At 43.4% G+C, this 18,541-nt stretch overlaps 1 pseudogene; it reads right to left on the bottom strand.

Annotated features, from left to right (window-relative positions):
• Positions 1–16,822: 16,822 nt before the first annotated feature.
• LOC147418745 (uncharacterized) lies at positions 16,823–17,387 on the bottom strand (annotated as a pseudogene).
• Between the last annotated feature and the right edge of the window lie 1,154 nt (positions 17,388–18,541).

An 18,541-nucleotide genomic window follows, 5' to 3' on the forward strand; every position in this document is an offset into this window, starting at 1 on the left:
TTTGGTGCTACTGACAAAGTGTTGGCCTTCATCCAGCAATTTGATGCGGCCTTTGGGGACGAGGGCTTCACAGAGTCCTCCAAGCTACGCCATGTAGCTATGCACTTCCAAAAATCAGCTCGTCAATGGTGGGCTAGCCTTCGTGGCAATGGAGAAGCCCCAAAGACATGGAAAACTCTATGAGTTTCCATCATGAAGCAATTTCTTCCAAGTGATACTAAAGATAAAGTTCTTACCGAATGGCGCGGCTTGAAGCTTCTCTCTCATGAGTCTATCAACAAGTATGTAGAAAAGTTTTGGGATTTACATCTCAAAGCTACTGTCTTTCAAAAGATAGACTTTGCCGGGCAAAGACAACAATTCTGTGCGGGATTACCTGAAGAGATGGCCGAATACATCAACTCTCAACGGCCCGGTACTATTACCGAAGTAATCCACCACACCATGGTTGCTTCACGCATCAATTTCCATCAAGGGTCTAGACGTAATGTCAAGCCCATGGAAAACAAAGATAAAAATGATGCAAAGGGGAAATCCAATGCTCAAAATAATTCCCAAGGCACTTCCAACAACAACAACAACAATCGGTCCAAGGAGAAGGGAGTTTACAAAGGTAAAAACAAACTCTCTCCTGAAGAGCTTGAAGCTTTTCGCAAGGACCATAAATGTTTCAAGTGTGGGGAGCAAGGACATGGCTATCGTTCTTGCCCCAAGAAGAATACTCGCAATGAGACTCCTAGGGCCTCCACCATCGAAGCTCCAAAAGAGGATGCTCATTGCAAAGGATCATCACTCTCCTATGATTGGGGAAAGGTAAGAGAGCATGATGCCTTCATCTTGTTTGACCCTGGCTCTACTCTCAACTTCATATCAATAGAGTTGGCCACCAAGTTGGGCATTCAAGATTTTGAGATGGGAGATATAGTAACAGCTGATGTAGCTTTCAAGGGACAACAAGCCTCCGTTACTCCCTTGATTGGGAAGTTGAGGCTTCATGTACAAAGCTATGTTGACAAAGAAGATTTCTTCATCTCTCCTCTCCAACATCAGGATGTTATCCTAGGGGCACCATGGTTTGATCGCATGGCTACCAACATGAAGTTCCCTGAAAGGAGAATTTACTTCACCTACAGGGGAAAGAACATGTATATAGATGCTAGTGAGAGTGGTCGGACTATTCCACTTGTAAATCCTCTTTCTTTTGATAAATCAATGAAGAGCTCAGTTTCTGCGTACATGATTTATGTCAAAGAGTCTCTAAAAGCTAATAATGTTTCATCAAATGAAAATGATAGGAATCAAGAAGAGTTAGACTTGTCTACTTTTCTAAAAGGATTCCAAGATGTGTTCATCAATGATATCCCTATGGACCTACCTCCAAAACGAGGGGATGATGACCATTGTATTGAGCTCCTTCCAGGAAGCTCACCGCCTAACAAACCTCCTTATCGAGTCTCACAAGCTCAACAAGAGGAGATTATGAGGCAAGTACAGAAATTGGTAGACAAAGGGATGGTGAGGCCTAGTTCCTCTCCCTTTTGTTCTCCAGTCCTTTTAGTGCAAAAGAAAGATGGCACATACCGTATGTGTGTGGACTATCGAGCACTAAACCATATCACTATCAAAAACAGATTTCCCGTGCCTCGGGTAGAAGATCTGTTTGATAAGCTACAAGGCTCTACCTACTTCAGTAGGATTGACCTTAAGAGTGGCTATCATCAAATAAGGATAGTGGATGAAGATATCCTAAAGACCGCGTTTCGCACAACATTTGGTCTTTATGAATATCTAGTCATGCCTTTTGGCTTGACTAATGCACCAGCTACTTTCAATCGTCTCATGGAGAAAATTTTTAGACCATATCGTAAATTCACTGGAGTGTTCTTTGATGATATCATCATCTACTCCAAATCTTTTGAGGAACATAAGCAACATCTCCAAGTGATTTTTCAAGCCTTGAGGGAAAACAAACTTTTTCTCAACCAAAAGAAAAGTGAATTCTTCCTTCAAGAGATTCAATATCTAGGTCATATTATCTCTCACGATGGTATTCATATGGATCCATCAAAGTTAGAGGTAATAAAATCATGGCCTAACGCAAGGAATCTACATGAGCTAAGAAGCTTTATTGGTATGTGTGCATACTATAGACGCTTCATAGAAAAATTCTCTCAAGTAGCAGGACCACTTCACGACTTAACAAAGAAGAATGTTAAGTTTGTATGGACTGCTAAGGAGAAAAATTCTTTTGAAAAACTCAAAGAGAAGCTTACTTCCCAACCAGTCCTCGTGCTTCCGGATCTCTCAAAGCCATTTGAGGTCCAATGTGATGCGTGTGGTGATTGCCTTGGAGCGGTTTTGCTTCAAGAAGAGCATGCCATAGCATATGAGAGCCGAAGGCTCAATAGTGATGAACGAGTCTTGGGCATTTATGAGAAAGAGCTTTTAGCTGTTCTACATGCCCTAGATACATGGAAGCACTACCTATTGGGGACTCCATTTATCCTACGAACCGACCACCAAAGTCTCAAGTATTTCATGACGCAAACCAAACTTTCCGACAAACAAATGAGGTGGGAAAATTTTCTTTCGCAATTTAATTCCATATTGCTCACATAGCTGGTAAGCACAATCAAGTTGCCGATGCACTTTCACGATGACCAAAAGTAAATGCGGTGTCAATAGCTACTCACAATGATCTATCCTCTATGATAGATGAGTATGCTACTGACCCTGACTTTAGAGACATAATGTCAGCCCTTGCTTTGGGGAGGAAAGAGGAACCATTCACCTTGCAGGATGGTTATCTTCTCCACGGCAATAGGCTATGTGTTACCCATTCCCTTCGTGAGAAGGTTATGTATGAATCCCATGCTCCTCCATATGCAGGGCATAGAGGTATTCAACCTACTCTCCGAGGAAGCAACCTGGATTACTCCATCCATTGCCTATTCCAAATTCACCATGGGAGAGTATATCCATGGATTTCATCTTTGGATTACCCAAGTCTATCCATGGGAATACAGGAATATGGACAATAGTCGACAGGTTTAGCAAGCAAGCACATTTTATTCCTGTCAAAAAGACTATTAAGGCACATCAAGTGGCAACTCTCTTCATATCTCAGATTTTCAAACACCATGGATTACCCACATCCATCGTGTCAGATAGAGATCCTAGAATGACCAGTAATTTCTGGAAAGGTCTCTTTGAAAATCTAGGAACAAGATTGAATTTCTCTTCGGCCTATCACCCACAAACGGATGGCCAAAGTGAGATAGCCAATCTTACGATACTCGATCTACTCAAGACTTATGTTACCGAAGTAGATCAACGCTCACAATGGGAAAAGTATTTACCTCTAGTAGAGTATGCCTACAATAATACTGTACATACTTCTACGGGGAAAGCACCTTTCGAGATCATAGAGGGAAGACCTAAAAGTCCCTTGCTACTCAAAGTACATGGGAAGATCTTCGCCGCCGATGAGTATAGCCGTGACCTACAAGAATATTTTCAAAATATTAGGGAGGCTATAGCCATCTCTCAACAAAGGCAAAAAGCTGTTGCTGATAAGCACATAAGAGCCTTAATGCTCAAAGAAAATGATTGGGTCTTACTCAAGTTTCCTAAGGCTCGATTAAGGCAAACGACGGGCAAAAATCCTACGGGCCATCAAAAGTATTATGCTAAACTAGCAAAAAGATACTATGGTCCTTTCCAAATCTTGAAGCCCATTAATGAGACGGCTTATCAACTCAAGTTGCCCAACCATTGGCTTATACACAATGCCTTTCATGTAAGCCTACTTAAGCCCTACAAAGGAGAGCCACCAACTGAACCAATTATTGAAGACCCTCCCGAAGTTGAAGACCAAGAAGAGGTGCTACAACCCGAAGCTGTCCTTCGGCATGAAGACAAGGTACTACGACATGGTAAGATAATCCGACAGTGTCATAATAATCAATATCTAATTCTCCTAAATGATTTTCTCATATTAAACTGATCATTTAATGTGGGGAAGTGCCAAGGAGAAAAAGCTAGAATATTGGTTAAGCTAGCAGACCAGGCCACAGTAGGGATCCAAAGGAGGGAAAATAGGGATCCAAAGGGGGGGCCATCTGCAAAAGAGCCATGTGAAACAATGGGCCAGAAATACCCTAAGGTTCAGCCCATTAAGACTTCCAAAATGCTAAGGTTCCAAAATTCAAAGGTTGTGTCCAAAGGTCAACCCTAGGGAAAATTGGATGCTTAGTGTGTGCCCTAAAAGTCTTTGCACATCCCTACATGGGAGGGGGCGAGCCCCAAAGGTAGGAGATGAGAGAGAAAGCCACACACACACACACAGGCTCCCTTTACACAAAGGGAATGAGGGACACATGTCAGCTCCCTAGGCCAGATGCCCACAAGGTGTGCCCAATTCCTATTGGAAGACCCTTGAAGTGGACCAATGAGAATTAAGCTAGAGTAAATCTAGTTTAATTAATTTAAAAACATTTAATAAAAGAAACCAATGAGAATTAAGTCTCCTAGAAGACTATTGGGCAGTCTCCCAAGGGGTCCAATGAGCATTCAGGAGCCCCATGGCTTGCATGATTCCTATTGGCCAGGAGGCAAAGGAGTCCAATGAGAGTTTAGTTTAATTATTTAATTACCTGAAGCTCTCACAAAAGGGGAAAGGGGGACACATGTCAGAAGGCTATCACTTATGCTGCTTAATTCCTATTGGCTTGACCTGGGGAGGTCCAATGAGGCAAAAGCCAGACCTATTTAGCAGCTAGGGCTCGCCCAAGAGAGAGGGGGGGCTGATTTTTGCTTGGCATTGACACACACACACTCACACTTGACCATGTGTGAAGGAAGAATACTCTATCTCCTCCCAAGCTTTAATGGAGAGCTCATCACCTACTCCAAGCTTGTGAGATAGAAGCCTACATCAACACTCTCTTGGCATGTGGATGCAAATCCAACCAAGAGCCAAGCTTCAATGCATGCTCATCTTCTCTACCAAGCTAATTACTAAGCTAAGCTATGCTAATATGAGTGATTATGTGAGGAGATGTACATCTTTCTCGTAAGATACTTCTTTTTCCTCTCAATCTACTCTCATACCCTGCTAGCTCTCACCATCTTCGAAGGTGTGTGAGGTCTTGGGTCTGAGAACGGGGATAATTCAAGTTGTGTTTGATTAAGTGTTTTGCTTGGTGTATGAAGCTTCCATCTTCATTGCACTAGCTAGTCTTGAAGGAACACAAAGAATTGTATTGTACAATGTCTCTCTTGATGGGAGAAACCATAATACAAAGCCTTTTGGAGGGGGGACCGGCTCCATGCAAATCCGGTCCTCAACTGTTGTCAATAGCTTAATATCTCTCTCTTTTGAAAGTATTGTCGATGCTATCTAACTAGGTGTTATGCTTTTTGTTGCTCTCTCCACCCAAGCACTCTTGTAATTCTCATTAGGAATCTATTCTAATGAAATGCCCACTATGTTCATGCTAATTTCCGCTACACATAAGATTTTAGGCCATTAAATGTTACATTGGTATCAGAGCTCAAGGTTTCTCTTTTCTTGCTCAAGAAGGGAGGTCCTCAAGCTAGCTACAAATGGTTGGTATTATTAATTGCCTGTGAGTAAGTAGAATAGGGATTTTTCAGCCTTGCAGTGCGCCTGCCTTTGTGCAGTTAACGGGGCATCACCGTCGAGAGCTATGGTCTTAATAGTGGAGTCCTACGGGGCTTGCCTATGGCTTTAACCACTATTGAGCTATTAGAAGCTTGACAGGAGCCGGTGCTGTCTTGGTGTCGAAAGACCCTCTCTTCTATTCCTTGCAATTAATGGTATTCGAGCCGCGGGTACAGTAGCTTGAGTGCTTTTTCTAAAGGGGTAAAGAGGAGTAGCAACTAGGGCTTGAAGTGCCAAAGTACACCTAAAAAGTTTACACCTAAAAGTTGTTAGAATGGCTGACAATAGTAAAGAGAGTGGAATTAATGTTGATAACTTTGATTTTGCTCATGAGCAAGCTACTAATGATGCTTCAATGCTTGTTAACTATCTTGTTTCTAGGCTTCAACAAGCCATGGGCAATCCATCTCTCCAAAGTGAAGTGCAACGGCAGCTCCGTGCTCACGGGATTCTCCAAGCTCATCACCATGACGAGAGAACACCTAGGAAGCCTCCTTGTGAGACTACCAAAAGAGGTCTCTCTCCGATTCGGGAAGAAGAAGAGAATCCATATGAAGGGCTCAAGAACTTACTTCTTGATGATGCATCTCCTTCCCAAAGGAGAACTCAAGAGCCTCCACCGAAGGAACGAGAAAGAAGCGAGTCTCCCGCCACCTCGGCGGAGATGGCTCCACGAAGACGGCGGGCTAAACGCTCTCCATCACCACCAAAGCGGAGAAGACCATCACACTCTTCTCCACGCCATAATTCAAAGAGGGATGATAAAAAGCAAGAGAAGAAAAAGGCGAGAAAGAGGACACCCTCTTCTCCATCTTCTTCATCCTCTTCCTCTTATGAAAGCTATCGTGAAGACGACAAAGATCAAGACAAGAAAAAGGTGAGAAAGAGGTCACCCTCTTCTCCACCTTCTTCAAATTCTTCATCTTCTGAAGAAAGTGATGGTGCAACTTTTGAACCATCGAAAAGAAGAGGCCATAGGAAATCCTATGCCGCATGGAAGAGGTCGTCCAAGCTGAAGAAATTCAAAGAGGGAGGGAAGAGCATCTCTTTCCTTACCTATGATGGCACCTTCGGTGCTACAGACAAAGTTTTGGCCTTTATCCAACAATTCGATGCGGCGTTTGGAGATGAGGGCTTCACGGAGTCCTCTAAGCTACGCCATGTAGCTATGCACTTTCAAAAGTCCGCCAGACAATGGTGGTCTAGCCTACGAGCCAACGGTGAAGCTCCACGAACATGGAAGGCTCTAAGAGCTTCCATTATGAAGCAGTTTTTGGCCACCGATGCCAAAGACAAAGTACTCACCGAATGGCGAAGCTTAAAGCTCTCTCCCAATGAATCCATCCACAAATATGTAGACAAGTTTTGGGACCTACAACTCAAAGCTACTGTCTTCAAAAAGTTGGATTTTGGAGAGCAAAAGCAACAATTTTGTGCGGGCTTAACCGAAGAAATGGCGGAGTATGTCAACTCCCAAAGGCCACGTACTATATAGGCGGTAATACACCATACTATGGTGGCCTCGCGAATCAATTTCCAAACGGGGGGTAAAAGAAATAATAAGCCCCCGGAAAACAAGGGTTCCAATGAGCCTAAGGGGAAGGACAATGTCCAAAAGTCTCCTAAGGGCAATTCCAACAAAGCTAAAGAGAAGGGAGTTTACAAAGGAAAGAATAAACTCTCTCCTGAAGAGCTTGAGCGTTATCGTAAAGATAACCGGTGTTTCAAGTGCGGCGAACAAGGGCATGCGTACCGCGCTTGTCCCCAAAAGAACAACCGCCAAGATCCTCCTAGAGCTTCTTTGGTTGAAATCCAAGAGGAGGAGATTCATCAAACTCACCACAAAGGATCTCCTCTATGCCATGCTTGGGGAAAGGTAAGAGAACATGATGCTTTTATTCTCTTTGACCCTGGTTCTACTCACAATTTCATATCTATGGAGTTAGCCACCAAGCTAGGCATACAATCCTACGAGATGGGAGATATCCTACCCGCAGACAGTGCCTTCAAGGGGCAAGAAGCTTCAGTCACTCCCTTAATCGGGAAATTGGGGCTTCATGTCCAAGGCTATGTGGACAAAGAGGACTTCTTTATCTCTCCTCTCAAGCATGAGGATGTAATCCTAGGGGCACCATGGTTTGACCGCCTGGCTGCCCATGTTAAATTTCCTGAAAGGAGAATCTCCTTTAAGTTCAGGGAAAAGGACATGTATATAGATGCTAAGGAGATGGGTAACACCATCCCCATTGTACATACACCAGCTTTCAACAAGTCAATAAAGAGCTCTATTTCCGTGTACATGATTTTTGTTAAAGATTCTCAAAATGAACCTAATGCTTTAGCAAAAGAAAATAAAAGCAACCAAAAGGAATTAGAGTTATCCAATTTTCTCAAGGGGTTTCAAGATGTCTTTATTGACGACATCCCTTGTGAGCTACCTCCTAAACGAGGTAATGACGACCATGCAATTGAACTTCTTCCAGGAAGTTCACCGCCTAACAAACCTCCTTATAGAGTTTCTCAAGCTCAACAAGAGGAGATTATGCGGCAAGTGCATGAGTTAGTTGAGAAGGGCATGGTTAGGCCTAGCTCATCTCCATTTTGCTCACCTGTGCTATTAGTGCAAAAGAAAGACGGCACATATCGTATGTGTGTCGACTATAGAGCACTAAATAGGATCACTATCAAGAATAAGTTTCCCGTTCCACGGGTAGAAGACCTATTTGATAAGCTACAAGGATCGACCTACTTCAGTAGGATTGACCTAAAAAGTGGCTATCATCAGATAAGGATAGTTGATCAAGACATTGTAAAGACCGCATTTCGTACTACATTTGGTCTTTACGAATACATTGTCATGCCTTTTGGCTTGACTAATGCACCAGCCACATTCAACCGCTTGATGGAGAAGCTGTTCAGGCCTCATCGAACCTTCACTGGAGTGTTCTTTGATGATATTATCATCTACTCTAATTCATTGGAGGAACACAAGCAACACCTCCAGGTAATATTTCAAGTTTTAAGAGAGAATAAACTTTATGTTAATCGAAAGAAAAGTGAATTTTTCTTGCAAGAGATTCAATATTTAGGTCACATTATCTCTCAAGATGGAATCGAAATGGATCCATCTAAGTTAGAGGTAATAAAAGGATGGCCTAAACCAAGGAATCTTCATGAACTAAGAAGCTTTATAGGTATGTGTGCATAATATAGACGCTTCATAGAAAAGTTCTCACAAATTGCGGGACCATTACATGACCTAACAAAGAAAAATTTTAGGTATACGTGGTCTGCTAAGGAGAACAATGCTTTCGAAAAGCTTAAAGAAAAGCTTATCTCTCAACCTGTGCTTACACTACCGAATCTCTCAAAACCATTTGAGGTCCAATGTGATGCTTGTGGTGATTGCCTTGGGGTTGTTTTGCTCCAAGAAGGGCACGCTATAGGCTATGAGAGTCGAAGGCTCGACCCTGTTGAGCAAGCTCTAGGCATATACGAAAAAGAACTCCTTGCAGTTCTACATGCCTTAGACTCATGGAAGCGCTATTTATTGGGGACTCCTTTCATTCTGCGAACGGATCACCAAAGTCTTAAGTACTTCATGACGCAGACCAAGCTCTCCGACAAACAAATGAGGTGGGCAAATTTCCTTTCGCAATTTCATTTTCATATTGCTCACATTGCTGGCAAGCATAATCAAGTAGCCGATGCACTCTCAAGACGACCGAGAGTGAATGCGGTTTCCATAGCAACTCACAATGATCTATCTTCAATGATAGATGAGTATGCTATTGATCCCGATTTTAGAGATGTGATTTCAGCCCTTGCATTAGGGAAGAAAGAAGAATCATTTACTTTACAAGATGGTTATCTTCTCTATGGCAATAGACTATGCGTTACTAACTCACTACGTGAGAAAGTAATGTATGAATCTCATGCTCCCCCATATGCGGGGCATAGAGGGATTCAGTCTACCCTAAAGGGAATTGAAACATATTTCTATTGGCCTACCATGAGAGTGAACATACACGAGTATGTTTCCAAATGTGTGGTATGTCAAAAGACAAAATTTGATAGAGGGAAGCAACATGGATTGCTTCAACCCTTGCCAATCCCTAATTCACCTTGGGAGAGCATATCCATGGATTTTATCTTTGGATTGCCTAAGTCTATCCATGGGAATACGGGAATATGGACAATAGTAGACAGGTTCAGTAAACAAGCTCATTTTATACCTGTCAAAAAGACTATCAAAGCCCATCAAATGGCAACCCTCTTCATTTCACAAATTTTCAAGTACCATGGCTTGCCAATGTCCATAGTGTCGGATAGAGATCCTAGAATGACCAGTAATTTTTGGAAGGGTCTCTTTGAGAATTTAGGAACAAGGCTAAACTTCTCTTCGGCCTATCATCCACAAACTGATGGCCAAAGTGAAATAGCTAACCTAACCATTCTTGATCTACTAAAAGCCTATGTAACGGAAGTAGATCAAAGATCCCAATGGGAGAAGTACTTACCTTTAGTAGAGTATGCTTACAATAACACTGTACATACTTCCACAGGAAAAGCACCTTTCGAGGTAATTGAGGGAAGATCAAAAAGTCCCTTGCTACTTAAGGTACATGGGAAGATCTTCGCTGCAGATGAGTATAGCCGAGACCTACAAGAATCTTTCCAAAAGATTAAGGATGCTATCTCTATCTCACAGCAAAGGCAAAAGGCTGCTGCTGACAAGCACAGAAGAGCCCAAGCCTTTAAAGAAAACGATTGGGTCTTGTTAAAGTTTCCCAAGGCTCGATTAAGGCACACGACGGGCAAGAATCCTACGGGCCACCAAAAGTACTATGCTAAACTAGCAAAAAGGTACTATGGTCCCTTCCAGATTCTTAGGCCAATCAATGAGATGGCCTATCAACTTAAGTTGCCCAATCATTGGCTCATACACAATGCTTTTCATGTGAGCCTCTTAAAGCCTTACAAAGGAGAGCCACCTCAAGAACCAACTATTGAAGACCCACCGGAGATCGAGGACCACGAGGAGGTGCTGCAGCCCGAGTCCATTCTCCGACATGAAGACAAGGTATTAAGAGGCGGTAAGACTATCCGACGATATCTTATTAAGTTTAAGAATTATCCTTTTGAAGATGCTAGATGGATGCAAGGCATACAATTAAAGGATAACCTAAACCTTGTCAATGCTTACAATGCTTCCCAAGAGTAAGCAAATGTACAAAATGTTAAAAATGAACAAAAATTTTTGTCTTATAAGACTCTCTTTTTCTTTATTTGTGCACAAAAATGAAGTAGTATGCATGCTTAGATCAAGTTTGCGGAGACGACGTCTCCCAAACACCAAGTAGAGCTTGTCACTCTACTATGGAAGACTGATAGGACTAATGTGCAGACATGCTTGCGGCAGCCTCAGGCTCTCAAGCGCCAAATGGACTAGTCATCCATTATGGAATGATGTCGTAGGGTAACATAGGGATCCTCTACCCGCTAAGAAAAGGACTCATGCATATGCTTTATCTTCTCTACACCATAGTCGAGGACGACTATGATTTCAAGAGAGAGGTAATGTCATAATAATCAATATCTAATTCTCCTAAATGATTTTCTCATATTAAACTGATCATTTAATGTGGGGAAGTGCCAAGGAGAAAAAGCTAGAATATTGGTTAAGCTAGCAGACCAGGCCACAGTAGGGATCCAAAGGAGGGAAAATAGGGATCCAAAGGGGGGGCCATCTGCAAAAGAGCCATGTGAAACAATGGGCCAGAAATACCCTAAGGTTCAGCCCATTAAGACTTCCAAAATGCTAAGGTTCCAAAATTCAAAGGTTGTGTCCAAAGGTCAACCCTAGGGAAAATTGGATGCTTAGTGTGTGCCCTAAAAGTCTTTGCACATCCCTACATGGGAGGGGGCGAGCCCCAAAGGTAGGAGATGAGAGAGAAAGCCACACACACACACACAGGCTCCCTTTACACAAAGGGAATGAGGGACACATGTCAGCTCCCTAGGCCAGATGCCCACAAGGTGTGCCCAATTCCTATTGGAAGACCCTTGAAGTGGACCAATGAGAATTAAGCTAGAGTAAATCTAGTTTAATTAATTTAAAAACATTTAATAAAAGAAACCAATGAGAATTAAGTCTCCTAGAAGACTATTGGGCAGTCTCCCAAGGGGTCCAATGAGCATTCAGGAGCCCCATGGCTTGCCTGATTCCTATTGGCCAGGAGGCAAAGGGGTCCAATGAGAGTTTAGTTTAATTATTTAATTACCTGAAGCTCTCACAAAAGGGGAAAGGGGGACACATGTCAGAAGGCTATCACTTATGCTGCTTAATTCCTATTGGCTTGACCTGGGGAGGTCCAATGAGGCAAAAGCCAGACCTATTTAGCAGCTAGGGCTCGCCCAAGAGAGAGGGGGGGCTGATTTTTGCTTGGCATTGACACACACACACTCACACTTGACCATGTGTGAAGGAAGAATACTCTATCTCCTCCCAAGCTTTAATGGAGAGCTCATCACCTACTCCAAGCTTGTGAGATAGAAGCCTACATCAACACTCTCTTGGCATGTGGATGCAAATCCAACCAAGAGCCAAGCTTCAATGCATGCTCATCTTCTCTACCAAGCTAATTACTAAGCTAAGCTATGCTAATATGAGTGATTATGTGAGGAGATGTACATCTTTCTCGTAAGATACTTCTTTTTCCTCTCAATCTACTCTCATACCCTGCTAGCTCTCACCATCTTCGAAGGTGTGTGAGGTCTTGGGTCTGAGAACGGGGATAATTCAAGTTGTGTTTGATTAAGTGTTTTGCTTGGTGTATGAAGCTTCCATCTTCATTGCACTAGCTAGTCTTGAAGGAACACAAAGAATTGTATTGTACAATGTCTCTCTTGATGGGAGAAACCATAATACAAAGCCTTTTGGAGGGGGGACCGGCTCCATGAAAATCCGGTCCTCAACTGTTGTCAATAGCTTAATATCTCTCTCTTTTGAAAGTATTGTCGATGCTATCTAACTAGGTGTTATGCTTTTTGTTGCTCTCTCCACCCAAGCACTCTTGTAATTCTCATTAGGAATCTATTCTAATGAAATGCCCACTATGTTCATGCTAATTTCCGCTACACATAAGATTTTAGGCCATTAAATGTTACATCGACAGTATCTTATTAAGTTCAAAAATTATCCTTTTGAAGATGCTAGATGGATGCAAGGAGTACAACTTAAGGATAGTATGAACCTTGTCAATGCTTACAATGCTACATTAGAGTAAGCAAATGTACAAATTTCTTTTAAATGACTCATGTTTTTGTCTTATATGACTAGTCCTCTTTTTAATTGTGCACAAATTTAACTAGTATGCATGCTTACAATCATGTTTGTGATGACGACGTCTCTCAAACACCAAGTAGAATTTGTCACTCTACTTTGGGAGAATGAAATGGACTAAAGAGCAGACATGCTTGCGACAGCTATGTCTCCCAAGCACCAAATGGATTAGTCATCCATCTTGGAAAGATGTCGTAGGGTAAAAAAGGAATCCTCTACCCGCTAAGTACGATTGACTAATAACTAAGGCTTTATCTCTTCTACCTCATAGTCGAGCACGACTATGATTTCAAGAGAGAGGTAATGTCATAAAATCTAATATCTAACCAACCCAAATGATTTTCTCATATTAAATTGATCACTTAATGTGGGAGAATAAACGGGAACAAGTGTTAAGATATAGATATGTGCTTATAGATCTATCTCAACACGGGGCCAATAGTAAAGGGGCCCAAATGGGAGATGGTTTATCAAGAGCAAGGCTAACCAATGGAGCATAAGACCTTAGGGTTAGCTTCATTGAAGACCTCCAATAATGTGTGTAAAAGTCCTTTGACCTTAGGTAAGCTAGGGCTGAGCTTGAGGTGGGAACGCGGCCCAAGCTGAAGGTGCTTGTCGTGCTTGAGGTGCTTGTCCTGCTTGAGGTGCTTGTCATGCTTGAGGTGCTTGATTAAGATGCTTGAGGTGCTTGTCATGCTTGAGGTGCTTGATTAAGATGCTTGAGGTGCTTGACTGGCTCCATGCTTGAGGTGATTGACTTGGTGCATGATTAAGGTGCTTGAGGTGCCTTGAGAAGCTTGCCTGAGATGCTTGTGGGAACACCCCCTACTTCAAGTGCTTTGTCATGCTTGATGACTAAGGTGCTTGAGCTCCTAAAGTCAAAAGCATCCCTACAAGAGGGGGGGCGAGCCCTTTTCCTAGGGATTAGAGACAGAGAACATACACTCACACTCACAAGGGAAGCCCCAGCTTGAAGAGGCAGCAAGGACACATGTCAGGTCCCTACCCATGTTACCTTCATGTGTTGCTTGAAGCCTATTGGCTACGCTTCAAAGGGGTCCAATGATAAATTACTTGAATTATCTAATTGATTTTGCATTTATCAAGTCCTCTCTCTCAAAGGGGAAAGGAGGACACTTGTTCCAAGGCTACCCATGTTGCTTGTAATGGCTCCTACTTGTGATTGGCTAGGCTTGGAGGGGTCCAATGAGCTTCAAGCATGAGCTACAAGGGGGGTTCGACCCAAGCAAGCTAGGGGGGTGCTTAGGGGGTATACTCACCCACACACACTCACAAGCACTCTCATTGTGTACTATGCAAAGTGCAAGAGCTCCCTCTCCTTCGCTAAGCAAGTAGAGGTTGAGAGCCTACACGAACACTCTTGGCTATGGAGTGCAAATCCAACCAAGATCCATGCTTCAATGCTTAAGCTTGCCATCTCCTTCTTCTTCATTACTATGCTATTATGTATGCTAGCAACAAGAGTATGATAAGTGAGGAACTAATTCTTTCTCCTACGAAATGTTTCTTCTTCCTCTTCCCTACCCTCATTCTCTGCTAGCTCTCTCCACCTTCGAAGGTGTTTGAGGTCTTGGGACTGAGGCTTGGGATAGTTAAAGCTTTCTTCAAGTTTATGTTATGTTTGTGATGCATGAAGCCTTCCATCTTCATGGCATCACCTAGGTCACAAGGAACACAAAGACTGTATTGTAACAAGTCTCTCTTTATGGGAGAAATCATAATACAAATGCCTATTGGAGGGGGGACCGGCTCCACATAAATCCGGTCCTCAATTGTTGTCATGTTCTCTAAACTCTCTCTCTTGCAAAAGTATTGTCTATGCCAAGTTAACTAATTGCTATGATTATGTTGCTATCTTCAATTATGTCAATCCGCTATGCTCACAAAATCATTTCTTGAAAGTACTCTCATTAAATTCCGCTACTATCACATATTAAGGAAAATTCCATTACACTCTCTCTCTCTCTCTCTATCTCTCTCTCTCTCTCTCTCTCTCTCTCTCTCTCTACACAGGAATCCCTCTCCCTATTATCTATAGTATAGATTATAACTTGTCCATGTTTTCTTCTCCATTCAATATTAAGATTAAATGTTCGTGTGTTTAATGCAGGTATGGATGTTGATGAGTTTCTTTCTTCTTTGTCACTCTAGTAGAGGAGGTGGTACAAAGAGCGTCATCGCTCTGGAGCACCATCACGTCGTTCCACTCCTGCAGCATCTCCCTCTGTTTCTGAGCATTCTGCACACTCTGAACCTTCGGTGTCGACGAGACAATTTTCACACTCGTCTAGGCACAGACGCTCTAGTGGTGGCAGCGGGAATTGCTGTGGGGATGCCACCGCTAATGCCTCGATACCGCCTCGTGTTCGACGAGGCTCTCTACCTTCCCCTTCTTTGTCGGCCTCCACACCAGCCACAACATTGCCATTTACGCCAGGTTTTGCACAGCGATGGGCCGTTCCTGGCTACACACCACTAGCTACTCCTCCGGGAGTCACCCCAAATAACACTCCTCGCTTCAGGGCCCAGACTCCAATGGAGACACCTGACGTCCGTACCCCCATCGAGACGCCGCTAGAGACCGCTTTCAAACACCCAGGTTCACGCGTCACAGGTGAGAGGGCTTGCCGTACTCGATCGACATCAGCGGCATCATCATCTTGGATGACAAATGCACGAAGGTGATCTCTCTCATGCGTGGTCTTTGCTCTCAGGTGTTTAGACACTACATACTTAAACACCTAGAGTGAAGTGCCAAATGAACTAAAAGAAAGAGTCATCAGCATGCTGCATGACAAGTTTCCCGTGTCAAGTCGGGATGAGCGCTTCAATGAAAACCTGATGAAGGTTCGAATGCGTGAATACTGCAAGCACAAGCATTCTGAAGTACAAAAAGCAATAAAACATGGGTGGAACAGACCAGATTGGCTAGCCAAAGAAGATTGGAAGAATGCGAAGTGAGCAGCGCGCGAGAATCCTGACAAGTAGAAGCAACAAAAGGAGACAGCCAAAGCAGGAGTAGAGGCAGGGAGCTCGCACCACTTGGGGAGCGATGGATGGGCATCGTTTGAGGCCAATTTTGTAAGTGTTTTTGCATTGCTCTTTAGGTTTGGTAGTTACATCTATTTGTACTTTTAAATTCTAACATAATGGGTTCTCTGTACGTTTTGAGAAGTGGTCGATGACAGGACGTGACTGTCAGGACACCGGCAAGGTCGGACTAGACAAAGGCAGGGCCGGGCTAGGTGGTGTGGAATGGGGAGTCCAACTAGGGAAAAGGGCCAGGGGCTTGCCTATATAATGGGTGGTTGGGTGGTGGACTCTTATACCCTAGTTTCCCTTGTCTTACACTGATATCAGAGCTAGGGGAGAAGGAGAGGGAAGCATGCATGGTCGTGCGTGAAAGCAAGGTCTCTCTCTCTCTCTCTCTCTCTCTCTCTCTCTCTCTCTCTCTCTCTCTCTCTCTCTCTCTCTCTCTCTCTCTCTCTCTCTCTCTCTCTCTCTTTGGTAATGGAAGCTCCGACAGGAAGGGGACGAGCAGCAGGCAAAATCGAAGCTATGAATTCACGTTCTTTCTTTCTCTCAAAATTGAAGTGTTCTTTCTCCCTCTAGAAATTGAGGTGTTCGCGGGATGCAGCCCCTGCAGACTCGAAGGGAGATGGGTTTGGTGGGAAACGGTGCTTGCGGGGAGGGAGGCCGCCGGCAGACCTGCACCAAAACCCAAGATGTGGGTGTCTACGACATCGCGGGGCTGTGTGCGGAAATTTCTGTCACTGTGGGGCTCCATGTTGAGCAACCCAATTTGCCCCAGGCCTAGTTCTGCTGACGGGCGCGAGGCCGCCACCACTACGCATGCAAGTAGGTATTTTTGAGTTTTTTTATTTATTTGGTGTTCTCTCCTTGGCCGCCCACGATAGGGTAGAGCCCTTGATTATTAGGATTAAGGAGGGGTGACAACGGCCGGCCCCCCATCCTCTTCTTCTGTGCTTCGACATGACCGTCAAGGCACGCTCTTGCAGAGTTTTTGCAACATCGGCAAAATAAATAAAAAAATTGAATGTGCCGAGCTCCATACTAAGAACCTCGGCTTCGGCTCAAGAGTGCATGGGCAATGGAAGATTTTCAAATCTTTGCAAACTGAACAATTTGCAAAGACAATTCATTGATAATATGGCTTCAATCTACCAATGGTATCATGATATCAAGGGACGTAAGGTTTCCTGTTACCCGCCATCGCCAACAAGGCGAAGCTATGATTTTCACGCCCATCGCTTCATGTCAGACGAAGGTTTTGAAATAGATGTCTTTGATGGCCGGTAAGTACCATGACTTGGGGATTAATGTTTGCGATTAATGTCTTATCTTCATTTAATTTTTTTTTGCTAAAAGCACGATTTGAGACTCTTCCTTATGATAGAAAGGGATTACATGGGAGCAAGGCTCGTCAAAGATGCTCATGGGTATGGTTTGTGTAACACCACAAGAGCATGGCAGTTGCTCACAAGATTCCCAATTATTTGCAAATCGGGCAAGGCCCTTGGCAGTACGAGGTCAAACAGTTGTGAACCTTGATTCCAACTCGTTCGATTCTTACAACGCCCATTTCATCGGTAGGTGTACTTCATGAGGTATGCAATTGGTATTTATTTATTGCACATATAATTTTGTTTTTTCAGCAAATCTACAAGTAAACAAGGTCGATTTTTTGTGCATGAACGACAAGGTCGTCTCCCTTTGCTATGACATCTGTCGTCAATAGCATTTGTTGGCAATGAGGCCAGACAGAGTTCTACAAAGCAAGCCTTCAATTTCTACATCTTGCATTGAAGCTGGTCACGTTTGGCATATGCTATGAGCATACACAATGGGGAAGGAATAGGCAAGGTGTTTGCAGGTGGATTCAATTTTGCAGGTTATGGCCTTATGTACCAGACGGGTGTATAAGACATATGAGGGCGTCTGTGCAGATATGGCTATGGGCCGTTTTGGAATGAGTTTTCCTCCCAACTTTCGTGACAACCGGTTGCAGCAACAACGACCAGGTTAACCAAGTTTAAATTTTTCTTATTTTTTCCTGTTTACACTTTACTTGGCAATTATTGTCATTGTGCAAAGCAAAGTGCTTTGGCAATTTTATATGCAGCAAGGCTTCTGGGAACTGGCAAAATAGGGAATATCAACTCACCAAATCCCTACCAGTCTAAATTGTGCAAGGCACTTATGGTTTTGGTTCTCATGGTTGAGGACATCACTCTCCGCAAGGGCTTACAATCCTTCATGCAAGGCATGCTAGTGAAGTGACTTCAATTCTGCCGCTTCATGCATTAGGCTTCTGCTAACACACTCGCAACTCTGTCAAGGACAGGGTACGGATGGATTGTTGGTTGCTATCAACACTCAACAACACTAAAAAGAACCTAAACTTTTGACTAGATACACCGGGAAGGTGCCCCTTTCAAGTCATCCTCATACAGTCACGACCCTACACG

This window comes from Adiantum capillus-veneris, chromosome 29 (genome assembly GCF_014529385.1).
Source record: "Adiantum capillus-veneris isolate H3 chromosome 29, ASM1452938v2, whole genome shotgun sequence".
NCBI classification, from domain to species: Eukaryota; Viridiplantae; Streptophyta; class Polypodiopsida; order Polypodiales; family Pteridaceae; genus Adiantum; species Adiantum capillus-veneris.